Here is a 9,556-nt window from a genome sequence, read left to right as displayed (position 1 = left end):
ATAGCATTTCTCACATCATTAAACATCTCTTAAACATTCTATTTCTATATGATTCACTTATCTCCATGCTTGGAAGCGGCCATTTTGGACTATCAAAAGAGGGCAAGGGAAGAGATTCTAATCTACCATACTGTCCTTCTTCATCTGGCACAATGAACATTGAGTCATAGAAGAAGATCCCGTCCTTTTTTAATTCTGATCTCAACATGGAGGACATGCAACACCCCTATTACGCATGATGTAGGCTCCCACTCTTTGTAAGTAGATGGATATAAGTCTATAAAACAAATACAAGGCATAAGACAATAGTGTCAACATCCACAAATAAATGCAAATACTCTAAAAAGAAAATGAAGTACTAGTACACTTTGAAAAACTTACAATTGGGCCTACGATATGGAAGTCCTGCATTCGGATGCACATATATGTTTGCATGGGTAAAGACATGCTGAATATATACCTGTGTCACTGTGTTACTGCTGCCAGGAGAAGATCCTTTCCTTTCAATGTTTGGAGATGTCCATTGCGTCCTTTCGACCCACTTTGTAGCACCCACGATTAGTGGGTGGCATTGTGATCCAAGAATATTTCCTGTAGAGCTGAGGAATCCATTCCCCGTGCTCATCCTTAACATTCTTCAATACAATAGACTGTAAACTACTTCTGTATCTATCATTTTCTACTTCCATAGTTTTTGCCCTTGTACCATATGATTAAAGTTAGCTCTTTCTACTTCCAAAGACCCTCCAAATTTATGTCTTCTATTCTCTCTTTCTCTATCCCTCTCTTTCTCTTTCTTTGCAAGTCTCTCTCTCTCTCTTTCTCTCTCTCTCTCTCTCTCTCTCTCTCTCTCTCTCTCTCTCTCTCTCCCCCTCCTTCCCTCTCTCCTTTAACTAAACCTCTCACAAAAACAAGCATAATATTATTAAACAAAAAACATAAAATACTTCTCTCTCTCAGTTTGTCTTCCAAGGTACCCCTCACACAAACAAACATCATTTTTTTTGAAATACTTAGTTACGATATGCTCTCTTCCTGCTCTGTTTCTCCACAAACAAAGAAAACATTATCAATATCATATCACTCTCTCTCTCCCTCCCAAAACTCTTTGATTAGGATCTCTTTTTCTTCCTTCTTTCTCAAATACTTCTAAAACCTAGCAGTTTGAAATACAATCTTTGTCTCTCTCCCTCAATCATCCCCTCAACAAAAGAAAACATAGCAGTTCAAAATATAATCTCTGTCTCTCTTTTCCCTTCCTCTATCTACCGCAGGTCCTATACCCGCAAATAAGAAAACGACTATTTTCTCTCTCTCTCTCCCTCGCTCATCCCTTCAAACAGATAAAAAAACACAACAGTTTCAAATATAATCTCTCTCTCTCTCTCTCTGTCTCTCTCTCTCTCTCTCTCTCTCTCTTTCCCTTCCTATATCTATCCCTCCTATACTAATGAAGAAAAAAATGACTATTTTATGTCTCTCTCTCTCCCTCACTTATCCCCTCAAATAGAAAATAACATAGCAGTTCAAAATAATCTCTCTCTCTCTCTCTCTCTCTCTCTCTCTTCCTCTATCTATCCCTCATATACTAGTGAAGAAAAAAAATGTCAAAAATCATCTTGTAGTTTTATATATCATCTACCTCAATCTCTCCCTCTTCCCTATCTCTTGTAACAAACATATAGACAAAGTGTGATACAAAAACGTATCGACTTAATACAAACAAAACTTTCAAGAAGAAATCACTTCATTACCTAGAAAGTATGTGTTCCTTCTTCTGGAGTTGACTCTATATACCAAAAAGGTAGAAAAAGAGTCGAAAATGATAGAACACCAGCTTTTCTCACTCCTTCCAAGTAGATCTAGGTCACAACTTCAGGAGGTGACTCTCTATACTCCAAAAAGGTGAGAAAAGAACCGAAAATGAGAGAACACCCGTTTTCTCACTCCTTCCAAGCAGATTTAGGTCACAACTTTGGTTTCTAAGAGAGAGTGAAATAAGTAGAGAATGAATGGAAGAGAAGAGGGATGAACACAGCTTTGACAGAAGTTTCTCTGAGAGATATTCGAATGTGGAAGAAAAACGTGAGCAAAGAGGAGAGAGAATGACTAAGCAAGAGTGGAAAGAAGATATTTTGAAACCAGCTGCTAGAAAGTAGCATAAATGAATGTTTGAAACGTTTTGGAAGAGAGAGAATAGGGGGAGAGTTGATTAGGAAGTCAAAGTTTGGGCCAAATGGTTAAACCAAATGGAAAACGTGAGCATAGTTTTAGCTAAGGGATAGTTTGTCCTGGGAGGAAAACAAGGAGGCCTAACATGGTCAAGGTAGGCCTGTCAAAGATAATTTTTAATTGTGAACCACCAATAAGGTTTTTTTGGGTATTTTGAAAAAAAACTAAAATTTTTCCTAGATTTGGGGAGCCTCTGTTACAGAGAAGTCCACATGGCATAATCTCCTTCATGGATACCATATTCCCTTATCCAAGCCTCTAATATTTTAGTAATTCTCCAAAGGGCCCCTTTTTTAGTCCAAATTTTTGTAATGCCTTCCATCTAGTCTAAGGCATGACTAGATGCTACACTTCCTAATAAGTAGTGCATTTCTAGAAACAATGACCACAAATGAAAGGCAACAACTCTCTTTAAAAAGCAATTCATTTTTGGTGCTAGCAAGCATGAGGAATTGATTAAGTAACCTGGTGATGTGTTTTGGAACATAACAAAAATAAGTATTGTAGTAGGCCCACCAAGGAGTTTCTTGTGGACACTTCTTAGAAGAAATTACAAGAAGGAAGATATTCCAATAGATTTTTGGTGGCCAGTAATCATAAAAGATGCCCACAAATTTGCAAAATAGTATTTGTCTATCAAAGGCAAGGCTGACCAACCAATGCAAATTAGATGCTGCAAAATTAAGTATTACCGCAATTAGAAGTTAGAACCATTTTAGAAGTGTGGGATGGATCTTGTTGGACCATTTAAACCAATGGTAAAGTACACTAGAATTAAATACATTTTAGTCGCGATAGACTACTATACAAAAAGGTAAAGGTGCAAGCTTAGAAAAATAGTTTTGCAGATAGTATTGACAAATTCCTATACCACTTACAAAAGATAGGATTGTATGAATATCATTATTTGTTACCATGGTGGCAATATGCATTAAGTTTGCATGCTATAGAGGAGTTTGGTCGCGCAAGAAAGAAAGTGCTATTTGACACCAAATATGCCAATGATGGTAAAACTAATTTCTAAAGTGTTTAAGCTACTTTTGGATCCTAAAATTCAAATGAAAACAAAAATAAGGTGCTTGACTCATTTTCACTAGAGAGGGGTCTTTTATATGCTTGGACTCCATATGGTATCACTCTTATTTAAGGGAAGCTCACTCAATTATGTGGATCTCTTCAAGGAAAGATTGCTTTTTAAAAGAGGTATGTATTTTTTAGGGCAGCTTTGGCATAGAATTGATTTTAGATGGAAACTATACAATAAGGAGGGAATTCTAACTCTTAAGTCAAGACCACGTTGGCCAATGGATTCTCCTCACTTGTTCCCTATCCCTACTCTAAGAAGTGAAATTGAAGCTAAGAAAATGCCTTTAAAAATGTCAACACTTCCGCGGTTAATTCTCCACAAGGCAATGTGGACAAACTACAAGAGTACATGAACAAATTGGCAAAAGAGATGGAATGTGCAAAAGATGCCCTAGGCACAAAGGGGATATTTTTCATTTGTTCATGACATGCCCAAAAGCTAGAAAGGTGTGGAAACATAAACAAATTTAGATAATGGAAACCCATCAAATAGAGAGCCATTCTTCTAAAAGACTCATTCAAGACCTATGCGTGGGCAATCATAAGAGATCATGCCTTGTTGTTTATTTGGCTAGCCAGAAATGAACTATACTTCAATGATATTGCTTGCAATGCTGTGGATTTTGTTTCTCATTGGCTCAACAGAAATGCTTCTCTCATCCAAAGAAATTGAGTTAAATTTGAATGTTTTACTAACTTCTGATTGGCTGGATTCTTAGTCTAAAATGTAGTTAAACCAAGTCATACTTAATTACAATGATGCTCTTTCTAACTTTAGCAGGAGCATAACAACATGTTTGTAAGATGCAAATAATTCATGGAGCGGTAGCTTCCCTGCCTTCTTCGAGGTGAAAGTGAAAGTACCTTGAGATAGCTCTTTGAAGCTGATCCCATCATCACTATAGATGTTTACATCAGATTGCTACTTACTTGAAGGATTCAATTTACTACAGGTTACTACTTATAATGCAGACAACAAGGACCTGCGTCACCCCTCAACGATAGGGCAAGATCAATATGCAGCAGCAAAAGCACTGCAGTCCTCAAAAGGACAACAAAGCGATGGCAACCTCTTGCCACAAACAGGAGAATTAGATGATGAGGGCAAAAATCTACCCTCAATCAGCGGAAACAATGGTCCACCAAAGTTCCCAACCGCAGGGACTCCCAACAACAAAACTTGTCTCCAGCCAAAGCGAGGAGAAGATACTGGCAACAATCTGCCCATAATTCGTGGCAAAAAAGTTCCACGACTACAGCCCCATGATGGGCACACACACGACAAAAGTCAAGGCCACCTCCAGCCACAAACAGGAGAAGTTTCGGGCAAATTCGAGTCGACCGAAATCAAAAGCGGTGATCCCCAACATCCAGATACAAAAGACTGTGATCCAAATGCAGCAACAAGACCACCAAAATATAATTCCTGAACGACATCGTTATGCAGACCTAGACAAATTTGCAACCCTGCGACATCTGGAAGGTTTTGTGCATCAATTTATTCGATGCAAAATACTTGACGATGTAGGTAATCCCCACATCGGGCCGAGACCTCTTTCGAGGGTCTAGATGAAGACCTCTCTTTATCTATGCACGTCGATCCAAGCCCCATTTCATCCGGGTGAGACATGCGATGTCCCAGCAATAAGGTATGACACAGGCCACGCTCATGCAAACAAATCTGCTCTAGAAGATGATGGCGATCAACAAGAGCATGCAAATCAACGTGCAGATGACAAGGACAAGCAAGATAACACAGATCGTGACAACAAATCGAACAAAGATAATGTTCCAACATCCTTTCTACCTTTATCTCTCGTGAGGGGGAGCAAGGGTACTGATCAAGATCGAGAAAGAAACCATATGTGTGTGTTGAAGAAGCCCAAAGCTCGTATGAAGATGAAAGTAGAGCTGACCCTCTTCATCCTACTGAAATTGAATTTGAATTGTTGTATTAATCCACACTTTGTTACTCGTAAAGATTTTTTGTCTTACGGGGGAGTGTAGGAAGTAAGACGTCAAGTCTTTCGTGAAATTCACTCTCGACTCACTAACAACTAACTAACGATCTAATACTGGATTGGATTGCAATAATCCACACAGAGAGAGAGGATATGATTTCATTAAAGTCCACGCGAGACCCTTTATTATCTAGATCACTATCAACAACTAATAGTGATTCCTTACATCACATCACTGTTAGATATTACAAAAATAGATATCACTATCAACTAATAGTGATCCCTTACGTCCAATGAAATAAGATTTTACAGAACTTGCTATGATGTGAGTACGGTGAGTGAAATTAGATATTACAAAAATGGATATCAGTATGAGATGAGCTAGTTTGTATCCCTAGAACGTTGTCATGGTGTTCTAAAACTATGGTCTTATCCAGTGAACTACTTTTGAATTTTGCAAATTAAATGCCTTTACAAATATTGAATAGAGAGAGAGAGAGTAAGGGGGGAAAGGAGATGAAGTTGGGCCATTGGAGCGAAAAGTGGACTTGGTGCATCAGATTCTTTTGACGAACCTGAGGCCATTGGAGCAAAAAGTAGACTTGGTGCATCAGATTCTTTAGTTCATTAACTGGGGTCCCTATTTAGCTTAAATTAATTTAACTAAGCCCTAACCTAATCTAATATTTAATTTCATTAACCTAATCCTTCCCTCACCCGCCATCCGCCTCTCTGCGCTCTGCCTCGTCGGCGCATCTCTCCACCCTAGCCTTTCGTCTTTGTAGAGGGAGCGTCATTTTCACTACCGCCATTGAAGATCGCACCGTCGAAGTAAATCTTTTTCTTGCTGGCAATGTTAGAGTGGGCGGCAAAACAATGCCGCAAGCAATGCTCCTTTTGATGAGCCAAGCAACGGGACCCCTTTTCATATTGTATTGTGAGGTCAAAACATAAGGGCTTGTATTGAGAAGCTCACGTAAGCCTTTTCCAAAGGCCTCCATCTTGCAATTGTTGGATGCAAAGCAATTCAAACACAAAATTACAAACATGGTGGAACAAATTCCAAGGAAATGCGTTGATAATGATTTTTTGAATTTAGTAGACCCATTAGGCTAGGATTAGGCTAGGCGAGACAATTGTCTTAAAGAAGCGAGTGGTGTGGGGACGTTTACACCAAGGGCAAGGCCGGCTGAATTCATGGACTGTAATTTATTTGGATCAGCAGAGAAGAAGACCTGAGATTTGCATGTACGAGTTGCATGTCGGAAAGTTGGTGTAAGCTATGGTAGGCAACAACTAAGACGGTGCAAATTGCAATGACGACAAAACCTCAAGGCTCACAGTGTGTGGAAGAAGAAGGTTCTCAATAGTCGTCGTAGAAGCCGCAAGGCGTGATTATCTAAAGCTATATTATGTGAAAGAAGGTTCTGCACAGTCGTGGAGGCGCCGGCAAGGCGTGATTATCTAAGACTACAGTTCTGCGAAAGAAGGCCTTGGAGGTGAGGACAGTTTTACAACAAGAGCACGGGCAGAGCATTCGAGTAATTATACAGAGCCACTTCGATCAGCAGAGAAAAGACTTCCACGTTCTTCATTCGAAATGGGCGCCTCCAAAACTGCGTCGCTGCGTGCCTGTTGCTGGTGTGTTTGCATTGTCGCGAATCTGGCCATCTTGTCTATCTACGTACCAACCTCCCATGCTTTCTATTTCCCCGGCAGCTACATGCAGACGTTTTCCCTTAATGAAAATCTGATGGTGAAGGTAAACTCCTTGACAGCTACCGCTTAGCTACTACAGTCTTCCTTACTGCATACCCCCGGAAGGTGAGCAATATTCTCCGTTGAACATGGGACAGCTTCTTATGGATGACCGGATCGAGAACTCTCCGTTCAAATTTCACATGAACAGCAATGAGTCCAGGGTTTATCTGTGCTCTATCCCGAACATTAGTAAAGATCTCGTTAAGATCTTGAAACAGCGGATCAACGACCTTTACCAAGTGAACGTAATGCTGGACAGCTTGCCTGCTATCAAGTACACAAAGAGAGGAGACTATGTTTTTCGATGGACTGGCTTTCCAGTTGGTTATTTTCACGATCCACTAAAGCAGCACTGCATTATCAACCATTTGAGTTTTACTGTCTTCATCCATGAATATGACGACTCAGGGGTAACTGCCCTAATGGGCAGAGGGAATCGTTTGGATGTCATCCCCACTGGAACAGTTGGCAGTCGCATAAACTCATCCGAGTTTCAGGTAGTGGGCTTTGAAGTTAGTCCTTGCAGTGTGCGGCACAGTGACAAAGATGCTCTTTCAAAACTCAAGATGTATGACAAGATATCCCCAAATGTCGATTGCTATGAGAGTGTACCGCAGTTTCTTGTTGAAGGTGAAGACATCGTCTTCTCTTAAGACGTAAATTTTGTGAAGAGTGACAGTCGCTGGCCTTCACGCTGGGATGCATATCTCGAGATGGAAGGTGCACGAGTCCACTGGTTCTCAATCATCAATTCACTCATGGTCATTACCTTCCTTACGGTAGTAGTTTTTATGATCTGCCTTCGCACTGTGCCTCGTGACTTGACCAGGTACGAGGAAGTAGACGAGAAGGCCCAGGCTCAAGTGACCGAAAATTTTCCTCGATGGAAGCTGGTTATGGGAGATGTTTTCGGAGCCCCACCCAATTCACAGCTATTGTGCGTTATGGTTGGAAATGGAGTGCAGATTACTGGAACGGCTGTTGTGACTGTGTTATTTGCCGCATTTGGGTTCATGTCTCCTGCCTCACGTGGCATGCTGCTTACTGGATGATTATGATGTACCTTTTTCTTGGAATTATTGCTGGATATGTAGCAGTACGGCTTTGGAGAACAATGAAGGGAGAGTCTGCTGGCTGGAGATCAATAGCATGGCGTGTATCTTGCTTCTTTCCAGGCATTGCCTTTGGTATCCTGGTGGTGCTGAACCTTCTTCTTTGGGCCAGTAAAAGCACTGCTGCCGTTTCCATCTCTCTCCTCTTCATCCTTTTCGCACTTTGGCTTTGTATTTGTGTCCCTTTGACAATGTTAGGAGGCTTTTTCGGGGCCAGCGCAGAGCATATCCAGTACCCTGTATGCACAAATGAAATTCCGAGAGAGATCCCTTCACAGAAGTTCCCTTCATGGCTGTTGGTGCTCGGGGCAGGCATATTACCATTTGGAACACTTTTGATTGAGCTCTTTTTTATCATGTCTAGCATGTTGCTTGGCAGGTTTTATTATCTTTTTGGGTTCCTCTTCATAGTGCTGGTTCTACTTGTCATCGTCTGTGCTGAGGTCTCTGTAGTTCTCACCTACCGGCATTTGCGTTCGGAGGATTGGCGTTGGTGGTGGAAATCCTTCTTTACATCAGGTTCTGCTGCCCTTTATGTTTTTCTATATGCTGTCAATTATTTGGTGGTGGATCTCCGAAGCCTCAATGGGCCTGTTTCAATTGCCCTGTACCTGGGTTATACTGTATTAATGGCATTGGCGATCATGCTAGCTTTTTGTCCACCAAGATTGGGTTTAGCAGCTAATGATTTGGATCTACTCTTTGTAACAAGCGTTGCTACTGGCTAGAAAGTTTTACAGTTTCTTTTTTTAATAAAGACAGCAAAAGTCTTATATTCAAGAACAATTTAGTACCTAGTATGTCTCCACAATGGTGAGCCTAAGTAAATTGTTCTGATTTACGTGGTGCCATCGCTTGGGATGACACAAGACCATAAGATAGTTGTAGAGGTAGTAATGCTCTTATAACTTGGTTCTATAGAACGGTTTTTGGAGAATCCTTTGTGAAAGAAACGCATCTGAACAACGATCTATTAATTGCATGCAAGAGAAAGAAAAATTGAAAAACTTGGGATCGTAGCTGTTAAGAAAGAAGCAATAAAAGCTACGCAAGATGTACTGTGGAAAATAATGTAAAAGTATTAGAAAGCATCAGCAGCTTTGTGTATTGATGTACTGTGGAAAATAATGTAACAGCATTAGAAAGCATCAGCAGCTTTGTGTATTCAATGATAATTTATTGTATTCAATTACAAAATCTGTTCATGGTTGACTTGAATATGGCATGGCTCCATATCAATATATATTGCATGGATGGTCAACCTTATCAATAAGGTAGTGAATGGGCAACAATTGTCTTCAATTGCTGCTTGGAAAAGTCTAAGATCTCATATAATTTAGCATGCCTTCTCTGAGGCATCATTGATCAAGGAGTGCACTTTTATTTTTGCAAAGATGACCAATT

At 40.3% G+C, this 9,556-nt stretch overlaps 1 pseudogene; it reads left to right on the top strand.

Moving 5' to 3' along the window:
• Positions 1-6,879: 6,879 nt before the first annotated feature.
• On the top strand, positions 6,880-8,880 carry LOC147896807 (transmembrane 9 superfamily member 12 pseudogene; annotated as a pseudogene).
• Positions 8,881-9,556: the final 676 nt, after the last annotated feature.

Source organism: Dipteris shenzhenensis, chromosome 11, assembly GCF_047967505.1.
Source record: "Dipteris shenzhenensis isolate YYH24624 ecotype China chromosome 11, Dip_SZ_1.0, whole genome shotgun sequence".
NCBI lineage: Eukaryota > Viridiplantae > Streptophyta > Polypodiopsida > Gleicheniales > Dipteridaceae > Dipteris > Dipteris shenzhenensis.
Note: the sequence above shows the minus strand (reverse complement) of the source record. Positions and strands in the feature narration are given on the sequence as shown.